This window comes from Takifugu rubripes, chromosome 18 (assembly GCF_901000725.2).
Source record: "Takifugu rubripes chromosome 18, fTakRub1.2, whole genome shotgun sequence".
NCBI lineage: Eukaryota > Metazoa > Chordata > Actinopteri > Tetraodontiformes > Tetraodontidae > Takifugu > Takifugu rubripes.
In genome coordinates this window covers 1,753,178-1,770,982 of record NC_042302.1, presented here as the reverse complement: position 1 = coordinate 1,770,982, position 17,805 = coordinate 1,753,178, and the positions used below count along the sequence as shown (strand labels likewise).

The 17,805-nt window shown below is 44.2% G+C and overlaps 1 protein-coding gene across 7 annotated transcripts in view; it reads right to left on the bottom strand.

Moving 5' to 3' along the window:
- The window catches only part of nav3 (neuron navigator 3), a 283,562-nt gene extending 266,757 nt beyond the window's left edge, over nucleotides 1-16,805 (bottom strand). For 5 of the 7 annotated variants that reach the window (XM_029851618.1, XM_029851620.1, XM_029851621.1 and 2 more), the window contains exon 1: nucleotides 16,495-16,805. The gene's annotated coding sequence lies outside the window, so the exon portion shown is untranslated. The remainder of the gene's footprint in view (nucleotides 1-16,494) is intronic. The other 2 variants (XM_029851626.1, XM_029851624.1) reach the window with 1 other exon arrangement.
- Between the last annotated feature and the right edge of the window lie 1,000 nt (nucleotides 16,806-17,805).

Below are 17,805 nucleotides of genomic sequence, written 5' to 3'. Positions count from 1 at the left end.
TGAGACGATCATCATAATCATCTCTGGAACATGTCCAAATTAGCTCTTATTCATCAAAATTACTTATCTTCATCATCTGCGCTAAGATTCACCATGAAAAAAAGATGTAAAAATCACTCCACATGAGTGTGATTCTAATAAAATGCTCTTTGGCTATGATTTAATGTTCGATCATTATATTGTTACATTATCTGCGAGAAGCTTTAGCTTATTCTTTTAAAGGAAGCACGGATGCTAGGGTGTGTTAGCGCCATGGTTTCATCTAAAGACATTAAATGACAGTTTGTACATATCCAAGTAGGGATGAACAGAAAAAAGGGATGCTGAGAAAGAGGCAAACCAAAAATCTTGGAAAGCGCTAGCTTGGCAAACACTTTAGCCTTAGCCTCAAGCCTCTTGTGTTGATGACAACAACACAAAAAAAGAATAAAATCATTTTATGCTCACAGTTAAGCCTCCAGATTTTCCCAAGCAGCTTACCTAAGGCCTGTGAATCACACACACACACACACACACACACACACTTCCTGCTTTTTTTTTGGGGGGGGGGGGGGGGGGGGGGGTTAACATTTGTGCCTCTGCTGAATAAATCTCAGCAGATTGTGTCCGGTGTGAAAATCAACTTGAAAGTAAAATGACATTAAAATTCTAGGAGACAAATGTGGATTAATTCACAAGGACAAGAGGATAACAAAGGCGTGCAGGGCTGCCAACCCATGTGGCTCTGGAGTTGTTGATCTGCTGTTCATCATCTTAATAAGCACCAAAAATAAATTTCAGGGGGGGGGTTTGTCTTATGGAGGAGGACTGAAAACATTATTGGGTAGCAGACCAACCAGTGAACACTGAAACTCTCCTAACTGTCAGAAGGAGGAAGAAGAAGAAGAAGAAAGTTGAACAAGAAATTAAAGACAAACAGCAACATTGCTCGTTGATGTGATTTTGGGGTCCTCGGAATCCATGGTGTTGAACCACTGTGTCACAACTGTGTGTTGACAAATGTCAATAGGTCAATTAAAACAAGTTAAACCTAATTATCTTATTCACTCCTTGTGGTTGGCTGCTGTGCAGGTCATAACCTGGATGGGGTTTTTTGTTGTTGGTTGTTTTTTTAAATCTGCAAAATGATCGTTTACAGCTGGTTAAATGTGTATATGAGCTGACATGAGGATGTGATTTACTTGGCCTGGAATTAACAAACTGTTGGTACCAACACAACACAAGGCTGCAGAATAACAGAATAAATCAAGATAGTCTCTCAAATAAAATGTTATGCACTTCCTATGCTGTATGTCCTATAGTAAGTATGTGCAGTGCTGACTGAAATGCTTGATTCAGTTTAGATCTGTGCCATATTTCCTGGTTTTGGGTTCGGGATTCACCTTCATCACTTAGATCATTGTAGATTGATACTCTGTAAAATGGGGATGTATTTTTAAGAAAGAACTTATATTTTGAAGCAGGATTTTGGACATATATTGGCAGCTTTAGAGCTCTAATATAGAACTCTAAAGCCTGGTCCTGCTCAAGGTTTCTTCCTGTTAAAGGGGAGTTTCTCCTTGCCACTGTTGCTTGTCGGGGGTCAGGCCCTGGGATTCTGGAAAGCACCTTGAAACTATTTTGATTGTAAAAGACGCTATATAAATAAAGATTGACTGATTTGATTTGAAGTATTCAGGGGTGTATCAGCATCACTGACGAGGCTTTTCGGAGGTGTTGAAGCCCTGGAACAGTCGTCTGTAGGTCTAGGTTGCAGCGACTGGTCACAAAAGAGTGGCCACAATTCATGTTTTTCCATTAAGGAAAAATGACCGGGGTGAGCTGAGTGAATGGAACCAGCACAAATTGCCTCCCCACCTCCGCCCATACATGCCAACCACTCCCAGGGCTGCCTTATAAATCACGCTCTGCGATGGCTGACGAGTGCTATGTGGCCACATTTACAAAGCATCCTGTCACATATGCTGTTCCTGCCCAACTTGCCAACGCGCACTGGGGCTCGGCCAGCGCGGTTGCAGACCTGGGGTCAGTACAAATTGCTTTTCTTGGAGTGTTTGCCAGATGAGGACCGTGGCTAATCAGCAATGATGCACAAAGGCGTAGGCGGTCGACGCCGACCAAAACAGTCTCCGAACAAGTAAAAGAATACAGTGTAGCACTGAATGGCAAAACATTTAAAGGGAAATGAGTTTGTTTTGCTTTTATAGTAATGATGTGGGAGGCCAAGCAAGTGGCAATCTGGTGTTTCTGCTGGGTTTTGCCTCCTGTCCCTGGCTTGCTAACTCAAACATAGCCTTTTTTTTATTTAAAGTAAGCAGAGGTGTAGATAGAAAGTGGATATGCATTATGAACAACGCTGAAAGGTGGTGTATACAAATCTTATTGTTGTTGTAAATTCTGATTTAGCAATAATGGCAAGAGGCTAACAGACATGCTCGCTTAGCTAGAGCTAAGGCAGCAAGTCTGTCAGCATAGCTTAGTGGGACTAAATAAGGAAAGCTAACATGTTAAAATGCTAAATGGATTTTTTTTATTTAATTTTTTCCTGATGGTCAATTCCAAATTCACCTCTTGGATTTTGCCTGAGCTAGTTTTGTTTCTATTCATTTAGTTGGTGTAAAGCTGAAGTGGAACTTTGGATTTTGGAATGTCACAGGTGCTGCTCTTTTCTAAACTCTTTGTACCATCCGTTCATCCATCTTCTGCCACTTATCCTGGGTCAGGTCGAGCAACATAATCCCTCCGGCGTGTCCCAGGGTCTCCGCCCAGTGGGGCGTGCACAGAAAGCCTCATCAGGTAGACTTCTAGGAGGCATCCTATAACCAGATGGCTCCTCTGGGTGGGGTGGATCTGCTCTGTCCCCTCCTTGATTAACCAGCTTCTCACCAGAGAACCAAGATATGCTGAGGAATCTTTGGTCGTTTGTACCTGTGATCTAGTTCTTTTAATCACCACCATGGCCACAGGTGGGGGTAGCACCATAGATCAGCTGTTAAATGCTAGCCGTGCAGTTCAGCTCCTTCTCAGACAGATGCGACGCCCGGATCACTGCCTGTGGATCTCCTTCCTCGCTGACTCGTGAGACCCCCTAGAAATACTGAAACTCCTCCACTCTGCTCGATGCCATCCCAGGCAGAGAGGGCCCCCCCCCCATCCTGAAACGGGATTTCTGAGGTGATGAGGCAGCAGCAGCTGACACGTGCTAAAACGTCTGCTGCTGCCTCTGTCGACCAAACATTTTCCCATCTTAATGTGAAGAGACACTTGAGAATTCTTATTAAAAAATCATCTGCTCAGCATAAATGTGGTGAGTTTAAAGAAATGATCCCATGAGCCGGGTATCACTTCAAATTCAGTGCTAAATCGAGCACCGTGAAGGGTAAAGACACCATCGTGCAGCCAGAATATCACAGTCTGTATCCATGACAGACCTTATTAATAAGCTGAACCCCCACTAGCTCGCACTCGCTCTCTCCTGTTACGAAACTCCATTAAATGTCATTAATGAAAAATGTAAGAGTACATGAAAGCTGAAAGTTATCGACCGCTAACGTGAGTGACAGTTGTTACCACCTTAATACAGTATTTATCAAAGCAGTGTCATTAGGCCGTTGTTCTTACTCTATATCAAGGTTAATGAAGAGACTGTGTCCTTGATGTAGGCCGCGGGGTCGCTGACTGATCTCCCTGGTGGATGTTTAGGCACAGTAGCTTCAATTACGGGTTAGCGACATAAGTTGAACCTCCGGGTGCCCAATATTGATATAACTCATGAGTGGATGACTGCAAACAGGAATTAAACGTGCAATTGGAAAAAAGTCGGAAACTAAAGTGGAACCAGGGGACAGATCCATGCGGCGATGATTCATGGGGGAGAAGAATGTGGAGGCAAACATGGGGTCACAGATTCTACAGCTGTGGGCAAGCTAAGCTGTCCAAACGCTACAATTACATGGTTAGCGCAAAAGAAAGTTCTTTGGGATAATTAGCGTCCCTCCATCAAAATGCAGGACTTTCCTAAAGGGTGATTTATGCTGAGTATGTTATTTATAACCTAGCAGCACATTACTGTAAACACTCCACTGTGTTTAACCGAGCTGCAGATTTTCTGTGTTCCTCACAAAACGCAGACGACCTCAAATCCAGGTCTGCTGACAAGATGACTGATGAATCAAACCATCGGATGTGAACAAATTCTTGTTTGTGCTTCACCTCAATGTATTTTCCCTTCTTGACGAGTTCTTTGGCAAGATGGGATTGCACACAATTCCCCCCCCCCCCCTCTTCCCGGCACAGGGACAGCAAAGGAATGACATTTGGAATCACTCCAACAGAAAACGGAGCGCATTTTCGGCAAGAAGCGGCTTCAAGCTGCTGAACACAAAAGGTTTCTGCAGAAGGTTTCTGGCAACATTTGTTTCAGACGTGTGCAGATGAAGCCGTTTTACTCAAATGAGGAAATCAAAAAGCACAGCTGAGGTATTTCCTTTACATGGAGTGTAATTGCTACTCCACCTGTCAATACTAGATCTAGAATCTAGAAGTCACTTCTCTGATCTCCTTTTCTGTTCCCTTTACATCTTTTATTCCCTTTACGTTTGCCTGTTCCTAAGAGCTCATGTCCAGGCCGACGGTCCACTACTGGCCACATTTTTTTGGGAGGAAAAGTTTCTTTCCATTTTCAGGGCTTCCTGTGTGATGATTGAGGGGGTGCTGAGCTACAGGTACACCACAGCTACAGGTGAACCACAGCTGAGCTTGCAGAGTAGCCGCAGCCCATACGTAGAAGAAGAACCAAAGCAGCAATGCCGGATCCAAGGGACCTGTTGGTGCTTTCCGCCATTTTGATCATTGCAGCAGTTGGAAGTGTAAAACCAGCATCTGAACCAGCCGAGACGTATTTGTGACGTATCTGCTGCAAATGAGGCGACTATGACGAGCGGTAGCGCCAAGGAACCACCACCACCACCTACTGGTCTGGCATGTGCAATACGTCATCATCTGCACAGGCGTCTGTTTCTTTACAGATTTGGAAAGTGTCGTCAGGGAAACGGGCCTTAAAAGTCAGTCCGGTGTACTGTGCACCAGGGGAAAAACGTGTCAGTCGGAGCAGAGTTTCGTCAATTCTTTGTGGTGTTCTTAGGGGAATCCAGACAAGTTTTAATGGTTAAACAAAGATATTTAGATTATTGTAAGCCTGGTCCTGCTCAAGTTTTTTTTTTCTACAATTTTGATTGTAGCAGACACTATTTAAGTAAAGTTGAATTGAGGACAGAATGTCCCATCCGTTGCTACATGGTCTTAGGAAGTACGTACTCGGACGTCTTCATTTCTCCCATTGCTGCTGCTGCTGCTAGTTGAAGTGACTCGCGTACTTCACTGCCCCGAGAGCACACAAGTCACGTCTGAAGCACACCTGATCAAATGGGTGGAGCAAGTAAACTTCTGGGAAGCTTGGGGCAAACCTTGCAGTTTGCGAACTTTACATTTTTGCATGTCAAAAGAACACGAGAACGGAATTGAGCTCCAAAGCTTCTACATCATAGGTGTCAAACTCTGGCCCGTGGGCCAAATTTGGCCTGCAATGTAATTATCTTTGGCCCGCGAAGCAATACCAATTGACTATTAGTGCTGGCCCGGTATTATCGCTTAAAGCGCATGTGCTAATACTACAAATACCAGAATGCTCTGCTGGTATTTTGGTGTGAAAATCCACACTCCACATCAGTTGGTGGTGTTAATGCAGCAATTTGTGGCTTGCCAACCACCAAGAAAGAGGAAGTAGTCATAGCGACCTTTTATGCTAATGCTAATTCTGGCACTGCACTACCCCTCTGAAAAATTATTAAAGGAAAGGCAGAAAATAGGACCTTTCTGAACAGGTAGGAGGCAGAAAATCTGTTTAAATATGTAAAAGACGGACCTGTCTGTCTTGTATGTGGAGCCAATGTGCATTACAAGGAGAACAACACCAGATGACGCTATAAAACACAACACCAAGACAAGCACAAGCACCTGGAAATGACTCAAAGGCACCAGAAAGTAGAAGAGATGAAAAGGCATTAGATGTACATTAACTTTCAATGGCAAACGATTACTGTTGAAATTTAAAAGAGAAGAAATGAATGCCAGTGATGTGTTTCTTTATTTTAATTTCGATTTTGCATGTGTGCAATAATAAATTATATATTGTATTGTGTTAAGCTTTGCTTGTTCCATGTTCAGTTGTTGAACAAAACTAGTTTGGGTCCATATCAAAAGGTTCCCTATTATAGCTTATAGCTATAGATTATTTTTCAATAAATATCAATGTTGGCCCATGACTTTGTCCCAGTTTTGAATTTTGGCCCACTGGGTATTTGAGTTTGACACCTCTGTTCTACACCGACAGTGTATGAACATGTATAAATGGTTAGTCCTAATTAGAAAGTAGCATCTTGTCAAAATGTTACTCAACCAACTATAGCCAACACAAGGTTTAGATAAATAGACAGCAATAAAGAAGGCTAAAAGCTAATAAAGGGAAGGTTCAAGCACAGCTTCAGTCTTAACCTGAATTTTAGGGAAGCAAACAGCAGCGAAGAGTGGACCACATAGGAGTACAACAGTTATGCCTGAAATCAAATGATTAAGGGTTTAGAATGCTAACAGTAAGGGGATTCCCACGGTATGCTAGCCATGCACAATGGTGACCATGACAATGAATGGCAACACAATGTGATTGTGAGGTCATTGTACCAGAAGATGGCAGCACCGTACAAAACTATGTGCAAATTTTCTGTTTCTACCTCAAGCAGAATGTAGCTAAAGTAGCATACGCTTTTTTCCCCCACTATTTTTACATCTATTGACTCTTGTGTTTAAAGTTTATCTTTAAAACATGGGAGGACAGGGGAAAAAACACAACTGCCTGGCATGAAAGGCTGCGGTGACAGACAACTGTAATGGAAAGTATCTTACTCAACCACCTGACCTCAACTCAACAACTCATAAAGAAAAAAAAAAAGACAGAACCAAGACGCAAGTGTGCTTCTTCCAGAAACCGCTGAAGGCAGAACCACAGAGGTTCGGGGAGCCAAGATGAGCTTGACGACATCAGCAACTTCACGTTCTTGTGCATGACTCAGCGGTTTGGTCGTCACCTGCCTGCCAGTAGTGTTTGTCTTGGCTGCACGCGAATGGCATCGCTGAAATATCCAATATGAAGCTTAAGCTACCGCGTCTCTGCTTGGAGCAAAGGATTGATCTCAGCGTTCAGAAACTCCAGCCGCGCGTGCAAGTGCGTTTGGTAAAAGCCCTGGAAGAGGGAACAAGGAAGTCAAGGAGATTTACAGACCCTTGCCGTTTGAGTTCAGTATGCAATTCTAACCTCAAGATAAGTCACTTTTACATTAAATGAAATAACTTCCACGCCCACATTCAGCCAATAACTATTAGGCGGAGATTAAATGCAGTAGGAAACCGGAATTTCCTGCTCTTCCAAGATGGTTTTCCAGCACATATTCCCTGTAAACCTCAGGTCGACGTTCTAAACGCGGAGTCTCCGAGCAACAGGTCAGCGATATAGCTTCGCAAATGTAGCAGAACTACAGCCGGAAAAACAGTGGCAGATAAAACACAAGGATAAATATCATTTCTTACAAATGTATCCATTTTAACGGCCTGATGAGCATCTTTTACAGAGATTTTACAGCCTCTAAGACTTTGCTGTGAACTCCCTGGCTAAAGATGCTAATCAGGAGATTTTGAAGTGCTGGCAGATCTCTAATATTACCCCCTCGCCTCTCTTGTGTGCTCTTCATTTGTGCCCCTGTGGTGGATTAGACAAAAACCACAGTGTAGTTTAGGCTAAAACATCTCATTACTGCTTTATTATCTTTTGTTAGAGTTCACGGGACTGGAAATCAATCTAAAAGGCCAAAAGTTTATAGGTAACATTTTCAGAAAATGTTTTCTGTATTACATTATAATGACGCTAATAAAAACAAAATCTCAAGCCTTAAAAACATGTTTTTTTACCATCTAGTTGATGAAAACAACCCGGAGCATCTCATTTAATTCATTTTCAGGCTAAGAATGCAATAAATCATGTGGAGTAAAGGACACCTTGAGTGCATTTAAGGCATTATGGGAAAGATTCGATCTACTGGACACCGAGTCAGGTGACCCACAAGACCGCACAGTGATGTCATAGGGTCGTAACCTAGCGCAAAGAAATGCCCGGGAGCATTTAGATCAGGGGTCAGCAACCCAAAATGTTGGAAGAGCCATATTGAACTAAAAAAACAATAAACAAATCTGTCCGCAAAAAATTAAAAGCCTTATATAAGGCAACACATGCTGTAAGTGTCTATATTAGCCTACTTTCCAAATAATAAGTAGGCTAGAAATACATAATGAGCATCCTGGAGAGAATGACGCACTACGTGGCCACTCAGCTGTACGATGGTGCTTTAACTTCCATTACAATGAGATGTTGAAATTAAATATTTGTTATACACATTTATACAGCATTGGAAAACTTTAAGAATGTTTGTCACGCCGTGAGCGTCGCACGATGAGGGCCCAGTAACAGATGCTGGGTCGGTAATTGGATGGGATGCTTTGGTCTAGGTGCCAGTTGGAGAGGAAGGGGTTTGCCGTCAGGACGTCAGCGACACCAGAAATCACCGGGGGCTTTGCTACCGATGAGAGACGGGACTGGTCCGGGAGCGCCGGCGGCTTCGCTGGATTTCTCCCGCAAGTTTAATTGATTTTCGAGTCTCAGCCAATGTAGCTGCAACTTATTTACACAGAAATGATCCAGAGCTGTCATAAAAGATTGAACAGTCAAAGGTGGCAGACACGCTTTGGTCGTGTCGTCCGCGGGATTAATAATTGACTAGGATGGAGCTCACTGGTTTGGTTTCCTCCGTTAGTGGGTCACTGTCATCCTCCTGATGTTGGAATTTACAGTTGTGCACAACAGAATGCACGTGGTCTCTCCACAATACATTTTCTTACATCACTTTAGCCTCCCAACAATAATAGTACAATAATATATGGTAAGTGTGCCGCTTATAATGCCTCCTCTAACTTAAACGCCACCATTATGACCACTTGATATGATTGTGTCCCATTATTTCCTGGTGCAGCTTAGTTCCTGGGGCAGCTTAATTCCTGGTGCAGCTAGGTTCCTGATGAAGCTAGGGCTGTTTCCGAAACTACACACTCGTTCCCTATTCACTACTCACTGCATGGGGGACATGGATTGAGTGAACTACGTAGCGCACTCAATTTAAAGTTAGTATTCGGACAACGGCTTTGACACTTTAGTATGAAATGTGAAACAAACAGCGGACAATACATACATTTGTAAGTCATCTCTCCTTGTTTACCCGCCATTGATAGATTATCACGTGATACCGTAAAGGCCGATGGGATATATTTTCCGAGTTAGGGTGCATCGGTTGTACACTACTTTTCGCAGTGCATTGTGGGATACATTGAGTGCACTACATAGAGTACAGAGATACTCACTAACATTTCGGACACTATTTCAAAATGGCGTCCACACTATTGAGTGCACTATGTAGAGTATAGGGGGTGGTTTCGGAAACAGCCTAGGTTCCTGGTGCAGCTTAGTTCCTCGTGCAGCTTAATTCCTGGTGCAGCTAGGTTCCTGGTGAAGCTAGGTTCCTGGTGCAGTTTAGTTCCTGGTGCAGCTTAATTCCTGGTGCAGCTAGGTTCCTGGTGAAGCTAGGTTCCTGATGCGATACTGTGTTCAGGTTTTTTTTAAGATGCAAATGCGGATGCAAGGAACTCCTGTCTGACTTGTGATCAGGAGCCGCCAGAGAGAATTCTTCCATGCTGTAGAACACTGACAAATGTAAATGAGGCCTGTTAATTTCCTAGATACAGTCCACATGTACGCGTGTTAGAGAAGCAGGAAGATAGCAACAACTCCTCAGGGACACCCGACAAACATGCTCGACTCTGCAGCTGGGACATGTTTGTAGCAAAGAGGAGAAAGTCTCAGTGGTGGCGGCGGGGGGGGGGGGGGGGGGGTTTAGGTGCTCCTGCGCATCTGACTTCACCTTTAAAATTCCTCGTTACTTCACCATCACTCTTTTAATTGAGGTGGAGGCTTTTCTAGGATACTGCAGGCGTCTGGCAGAGGTCTGTCTTCATCTCTCTGCGGTTAGCACTCAGTGTGCCTGCTTCAGCACTTGCCTTCCCACTATAAAGATCATTAAACCGCCGCACCATTCATCATTTCTGATACGCTCCGAATAGGGAGCGCACGGGGGGGGGGAGCTATATGTTGTTCAGCCGAGTCGCCTTTTTCTGTTTCATGCACGTTCATTTGAATGCCAAACTCAGCTCAAAATGAATAAAGAGACGAATGAGCCTGAGGTAAGTAAGAGCCACGTGCGAACTTTCCCCCCCGACTGCGTCATATCCAAACAGTTTGGTGATAAATCTTGTAACAAATAACATAAAAATGCAGATCGGTGCCACGCTGCGCAGCACAGCAGGGGTTCCATGCTAACACATTAGCTCCAGTCAGGACTCGAACCATGCGGCAGCTCTAGTGAGATTGTGTGTGTTGTAAAGCGACACAAAAATCGGTTTCACTGGGAATTTACTGGGATTCAGAACTTGGACGACAGTGTTCTTCATTTTCATTTAGAAGTTCAGAAATGTCACGAACGGTGCAGTTGAGGCCAAAACCCAGGATTCACCTGGATCTAAGAAAAAACAACTCAAAATCACGGCCTGATTGAGGCGAACAGCTGCAGCTTCTTTAAACATTTGCCATCAAATTGGATCTTGGACTGTGAGACATTCGTCAATATATGATCTTGGACAATAACAGAAAAATAACAGGACAAATTTTACCTCCTAGATTGAGAACTTCCGCAAGAACCTCCAAACTGAGTCGGTGTGCGTTAACGACCGATGCTGCTGGTAAAAAACCCCATTAGCCTCCTCCGGACCAGCGAAAGCTCAGATATCATCGCAGTGCTGCTGGAATCGCAGGATGGATGATAACAAAATAAAAGATAGGCTTCTTCTACCAACACGTCTGATGTCCTTTAGATCAGGCATCATGTCAGATGTCACAATGACAGAGGAACAACTCCATGAATGTTCTATAATTGATCAACTTTACTGAGGCCTGCCACTGAATTCACAAATCGATGGCTCACTACAGCATATTACCATATTTTCTGGACTATAAGTCGCACTTTTTTTCATAGTTTGTCAGGGGGTGTGACTTGTACTCCGGAGTGACTTATATGTTAAATAAATACATTATTACAGAATTTCACATGTTCGTTATTTTCACACTGACAACAAGAGGGCGCTCTAGGCGTGTGTACCTGAGGAACGAGTTCCTTTAGCGACGCAGAAGAAGAAGCGGTGCTTCGTCTATGGAGTTAGACTTGATTGTTTGGTAAACTTGCTCGGATGTTCTTTATGCTATTGTTATCTGAATAACTGTTAATATGTTACGTTAACAAAGCAGACACGTACTCAGTTTGTTGTGGGTCATGTAGCTGAATTTGTTACGTTAGCATTTGCTAATCCATGATAATGGATTGCTAATTGCCTTTCAAGATGAAATGTATGTTATTGGTCTCGGATTTTATCAAATAAAGTTTCCCCCAAAATGCGACTTATAGTCCAGTATATATATCTATTATATATTCTATATCTATTATATATTATATATCTATTTTTCTTCTTTATTATGTATTTTTTGGCTAGTGCAACTTAAACTCCAGAGCGATATATAGTCCAGAAAATACGGTAATATCGGTCGATCTTGTAGCAAGGAAATGACCATTTTGTTCTTTCCCCTAAAGTCCAACTTGCTTTCATTTCTGAGCAACTCTCACCCAAAATGTTTAATCAAATACAACAAAGTTGGCGGCATATTTGACTAAAAATGCCTCCGTAAAAGAGCCGTCGCCTGCTTCCGTCGAAAACGAGCCTCCATTTCTCAACGACAGACAAGGGAGGGGAAAAAAAAAACGGCTGTGATTTTTAGCGCAAGTCGTCACAGCGACGATCCTGCCAATTGGGTTGGACTCTGCTGAAAAATCTGTCAGGAAGAATCCCACTTTGGCTGATTTGAATAGCAGGGCTCCTGGTTTTCCAGCATTACTGAACAGGCAAAGCTTCAAAAGGGGACAAGAGCGTCTTGTCTGTTTGCAGGGTCATCTGTCTGTTACAGCCGTTTACGTCCCCACAGCTTTGAGATCTGACTCAGAGTTGGAGGATTTCGCTTTCCTTTCAACATAACATCCGAAATTGTATCAAATGTGAGTGAAAGGAAAATATAAACATGATGATAGCAACTATCAATCCCTTTAGGGAGGATGAATGGTGCTAGTTTTTGGCTAACACTATAATAGTTCGAAATCATCTAAATGTCTAAACAATTCAAGCAACCATCTTTGAAAACAAGGAAAAACTGTGTGCTGTTCATTTTATGGTTCAACAGCAAGCTGCTAACGACAACCATGAGAGTAACGGAACCCCAACAAAACAAACGTAACATACAGTAGTGTTCTTGGTTGATTCTGGGCCAACTCTTGACATTTTAGTCCCAGTTTCAGCTTATTTTGTTGTAAAAATTTAAGAGTGACCGCCTTCTGTGAGTTGAAACCAACTACAATGGAATTGTGTGATTGACTAAGAGGGCTGATGATATTTTCCGGACGGCTTTTGTGACAAACTACCACCATTTCAAAAGTAGCGCCTGTCGACTGCAATCTGTGGCGAGTCAGTTGGCCTGGGAGAATGGCTGCTAAAACTGGTACAGCTCTGGACAGCCAAGGTCCTGAATGATGGGAGGAGGCACTGGAGACGAGTTGTCGAAGGAGATGTCTGTGGCAGAAGCAGCCTCGCTAGTAGTACCGACAGTCGCTGGAAAACTCGTTTTCTAGCATAAGTGTTGTTGTGTGTTTATGAGTTTTATTTTTTGTGTGTGTTTTGACAAGTGTGAGTGTCGTGGTGGGGGCTGTTGTAGAGCCAGTGGGCGTGTCCTAACTGCTCCAGGAGCCCCACCCATAAGCAAAGCTAATGTAATATGTCTAAAGATAAAATTCATCATCAGCTTCTTTAATTGCTAAATACATTTATTATATATATGCTGCAAATCGCCTCACAGATATTCTCATGTGTTGCGCAATGTCCAGTTTTCAAATTGAATCCATATAAGAAAAATAAATAAATGTGGTTTTAATTAGGATTTACAAAACTTTCAGAGATAGGAACGAAGTGAGATGGCTCACTTCTCACTTTTTTTTTTATCTACCATTTACTTCATCAACTTTCTTTTTTTTTTTTAAAAAAAGAAACACTTCATGACATAACCCACAAATTATCCACTTTTTAATGTCGTGGCATCAAATCCTCCTTTTTCCATCTACGTCAAATAGTAACAACACCTAGCTGTGTATTGACATGTTAAGGAATTACAAAAATCTCACTAAAATTATAACAAAAAAATCTCCATCTCCGGCTTTTGCATTGTTTTGAATCATCCTATTTGACAACATTGCGACATGCCAGTTGACACCAGTTATAAAATTCTTACATCATGGACGCCACAAGACGCGTGTTAGCTAAATCTAGAGTACCGTAGTAAAGATACAACTGGGAGCATTACTGGTCGAGACTGATTACAGAAAGAGCTTTGGAGGCTCAAATCCCCCCAGCTTTAATGAATTTGCCATCAGAAATAGCTCAAATTTACCGCATGCATACAATATTCCATGCTAATGAGTTATATGATCAGTAGCCAATATCTGCGTGGTCTAATATAAACACGCTCGTGTTACAGAGAAGACCAGAAGAGTCTGACAGCACACATATATCCATGTAATTACACATGGCCTTGTGTCAGAGACAAAGTTTTCTATCATGGAATCACAGTTTTCTATTTCCAGGATGAGTGATTTCAGCAAAATCAGGGCCAAAAGGCTCCATTAAAGCTCCTGTCCAGAATATAAATACCCACCCTTCAATCTTGCCTTCTGTTTTGCTCAATATAGAGGAAAACACAACATGAAGTCGCTCTGAAACAGGAGGAGAACCCCATAACTCACTTGTCAGAGGAGCAGCTCATTTTAATTAACGACTGCTCGTCACGCTGGAGCACTCAGCCGCTACTCCTGGTTCCTCTGGGAAACGGGCCCAGATCTTAGCGACAAGTTCACTCAGCATCCTCAAACAGCAGCTTCTTAAGCCGTCTGCCCTGAGCGCCCACTGGATGACAACCCCCCCAGCCCCAGCCACACTCCCCATCACCTATTCTCTCTGTGTGGAGACAAACCGCCCCTCTCCAGGCCCGTCGCTCTGCGTTTATCACATCCGGCTTCAGTCTTCTGTCCTTCTTTATGGTAACTCTCTGAGAACAGTGTAGAGAGTCAGAGGAAAGTGTGAACAGTTGAACCACACTGCTAATATTGTGTCTCCAGGTACGACTTTGGCTTCAATAAACCAAATGGGATTTGCCCCATAAAGTGACAATAGCGCTAATCTGCGCTGATGGGCAAACGTGTCGCTGCCTCTCGCGAAGGCTGTTAAACCATCGTTGACAGATTGAATCCGGCACTTGGAATGAAATCTCTGCGCCGATCACTGATCTCAAAACGTTAGCCTCCTCCCCCCCACCCGATTCTATGCAGACGTGACCCCGAGGGCTCCCAGGACATTGGAGTGAAAGGAATGAGACCAAAAAAAGATGGGACTCGGGAGACGGGAAGGCTGGAAAGTTCCAACGCCCAGAAACATCCGCGCGGTAAGTAGACAGGATGGAGAGCAGCGCCAAATGATAGATTTAATGAGGGTACGGGAGAAAAAGGGGGGGGTGGCAGCGGGGACTGACTGGAGGTAGAGTCAGGAGCTGAGAGAACAAGGAGGGCTGGACGGTGAGGACAAGGAGGGCTGGACGGTGAGGACAAGGAGGGGTGGAGGGTCAGGACAAGGAGGGGTGGAGGGTCAGGACAAGGAGGGCTGGACGGTGAGGACAAGGAGGGCTGGACGGTGAGGACAAGGAGGGGTGGAGGGTCAGGACAAGGAGGGGTGGACGGTGAGGACAAGGAGGGGTGGAGGGTCAGGACAAGGAGGGGTGGACGGTGAGGACAAGGAGGGGTGGAGGGTCAGGACAAGGAGGGGTGGACGGTGAGGACAAGGAGGGCTGGACGGTGAGGACAAGGAGGGCTGGACGGTGAGGACGCGGAGTTCAACGGGCACAACAGCTTTGCCTGTTCAGCGTGGCAGCGGACAGTCAAAGAACCCCTCTGCTTTTTGTTTTCTTACATCACTTCCTCTCACGCCCTGTGACCCCAACACTGGCCCAAATGGAGCAAGTCTTGGTCCCGACAAGCCGCCTCATTGGATACCTAAATCTCCTGGGTTGACCCCTTTCCTGATCCCAACCACCCCAAACAAGAGTGCAGAGTTCTAGCACCCCATCACAATTGTCGCCTACCCCCTTAGAGAAGCTCTCTGTCCTCGCATTCTTCCTGTGGGACAGGACGCCAGATGCCGCAGCAACACACTCATTACTCAAGCAGGGGAATAACTGGTGCATCTGACTTGGGTGTGTAATCCAATTAGGGCAATAAAGGAGTCGTAATTATCTGGAACAAAAACAGGGAGGGAAACACGATTTTCCCCTCGAGGCAGCGAATCTCATCGTGTCGAATATTTGGATACGATATACATGACAGCCATATTCCAAATTCGTTATTTCCCCCGTGATTTCCAACCTTAAGTGACATCAGCACATCTATCGGCTTATCCGAAACCCAATTTTGCAATTTGTTGCAGGATTTATAATATGGATTTTTTGACTTTTACCGGCTCCTTATAAGATGACTCTTCACAGTTCCAGACAAAAATCGATGCTGCGTGCCAGCAAATCTATTTGGCCATCTATTATTAAAAAAAAAAAAAAAAGGTTCCAGGCATTCATGAAAGCAGACTGTCTGCGAAGGATACTAAATGGATCAAGATGAGACCTAACACACATCTGTCCCTGATAGCACTCCGACGTGCGCCCCTCTGGTACATCTGAGATCATGAAGAGCAGAATCAGGGGCAGCTTCAAGAGTCTGCAGCTTTGCATAAAGTTTTATAGCATAAACTGGTGGAGGCAGTATAGAGTCCATATCAGCATCCCGATGGAAAGTTTCCAATGCTGGAAGCTTCTCCTGAAAGGTGCCAGTGAATGGAAGTCGCTGCATCTTCCAAAAAATGCCACAGCACCGACAGGAGAAGTCTACGTACGTGCATGACAGCATCTTTAGAACTGATAAAACGCCCGTGTTGGTCTCCTGACAGCACCTTGCGAGAGAAGTGATTTGTTTCTTTACGCCCACGTTCATTCATCCGGAGCAGGTGCGTGGATACAGAACAATCCGCGCTATTTTCCCCACAGAAAGCAGCCCAGGGACACGTCTCTCCTGCTAAATTGGTGGTAAATTGTCTTACCTGGCGTGTACAGCAGCTGAGGAGGGGAGGACCTCTGTCTCTTTTCCGCAGCTTTTTTTTTTTTTTATCCATGCACTGAATCCAGCGCACTGAAGAGGCTTTTAGAAGCGGGGGTCCAGCGTCGGAAAATGTAGTTTTGGGTCTTCTTAAAGGTTGACTGAGAGGACGGTTGTGAGCTCGGGCGTCTGCGGGAGAGGAGGCTGCCTTCGCGCTGAGAGGAAAGCGACAGCAGCCCTGCACATCTCCGAGCGTCAAGCCCGTTTGTGCGCTCAGAGCGTGGGGGTGTAGCTGCGGGGCCGCACCGCCAGATGGCGCTACGGTACACCAAATCCCCTCTGAGAGCGGGGATGCTACTGGGATCCGGAGAACTGGGAACCACAGAGAAGGGCGATCCTTGACTTGTCCTGCCCAGCAACAAGAGTCAGGCAAACAGTAAGGGGGGGTCAGAAAATCTTACAAGCTGCGTTGATCACGTGACTGGGATGCCGCTTAAATTGTGTATATATGTGTGTATGTGTGTGTGTGTGTGTGTGGGGGGGGGGGGGGGTCTTTGTAAATCGGTGATGTGTTGATTGATTGATTGATTGATTGATTGATTGATTGATTGATTGATTAACTAACTCAGTACTCCCTAGACAATTTACTTGTGTTGAAACAGATGCAAGATTAATCTGCTCTTTTTAAGCTTTCACAGGTAAAACATGTGACAAATCATAAAGGCTTTGTTTGAAGGAGAAAGACCAACATGTCATTGGCACGTGCGAGAACAGCAGGTAAGTACTCTGGAACATTACTTATCATTACCTTTTCTGTGAAGCAGATGTTAACTATCCTGCTGTGGTTGGTTGCTCACAGAGTTCTTCCCATGCACCATCAGAGGAGATTATAGCCCCTGACGCACCTGACCTGAGTTCAGATCCAGCTTGGTTACGTTTGCTGCAGGTCCTCCCTTCTTTTTTCCTTATTTTCCCTGTTTCTAGCCAGCAAAAGCTGGGGCCAAAAGCCCCAAAATGGTTTTAAAAAGCAGCTATTGTAGGTGTAAAATCCTTAGAAACTTGCAGGCTTTTGTGCAGGGCGCTCTTTTAAAACAATAAATCTTGCCTGAAGTCCTTCGGCCGCCCTCCAGATTCCCCGTGCAGCTTTAAAGCAACATTAAACTTTCATATTTTGCAATGACATTTGCAGGGACTAGAGAGGAACCAATGAGGGAATAAATAAAACATGGAAAAGTCAAGATTTCCGAGGCATTGTGTTTAAGGGCAACAACTTCCCTTTAAAGATATGAAACATTATAATAACAATAGAATTATT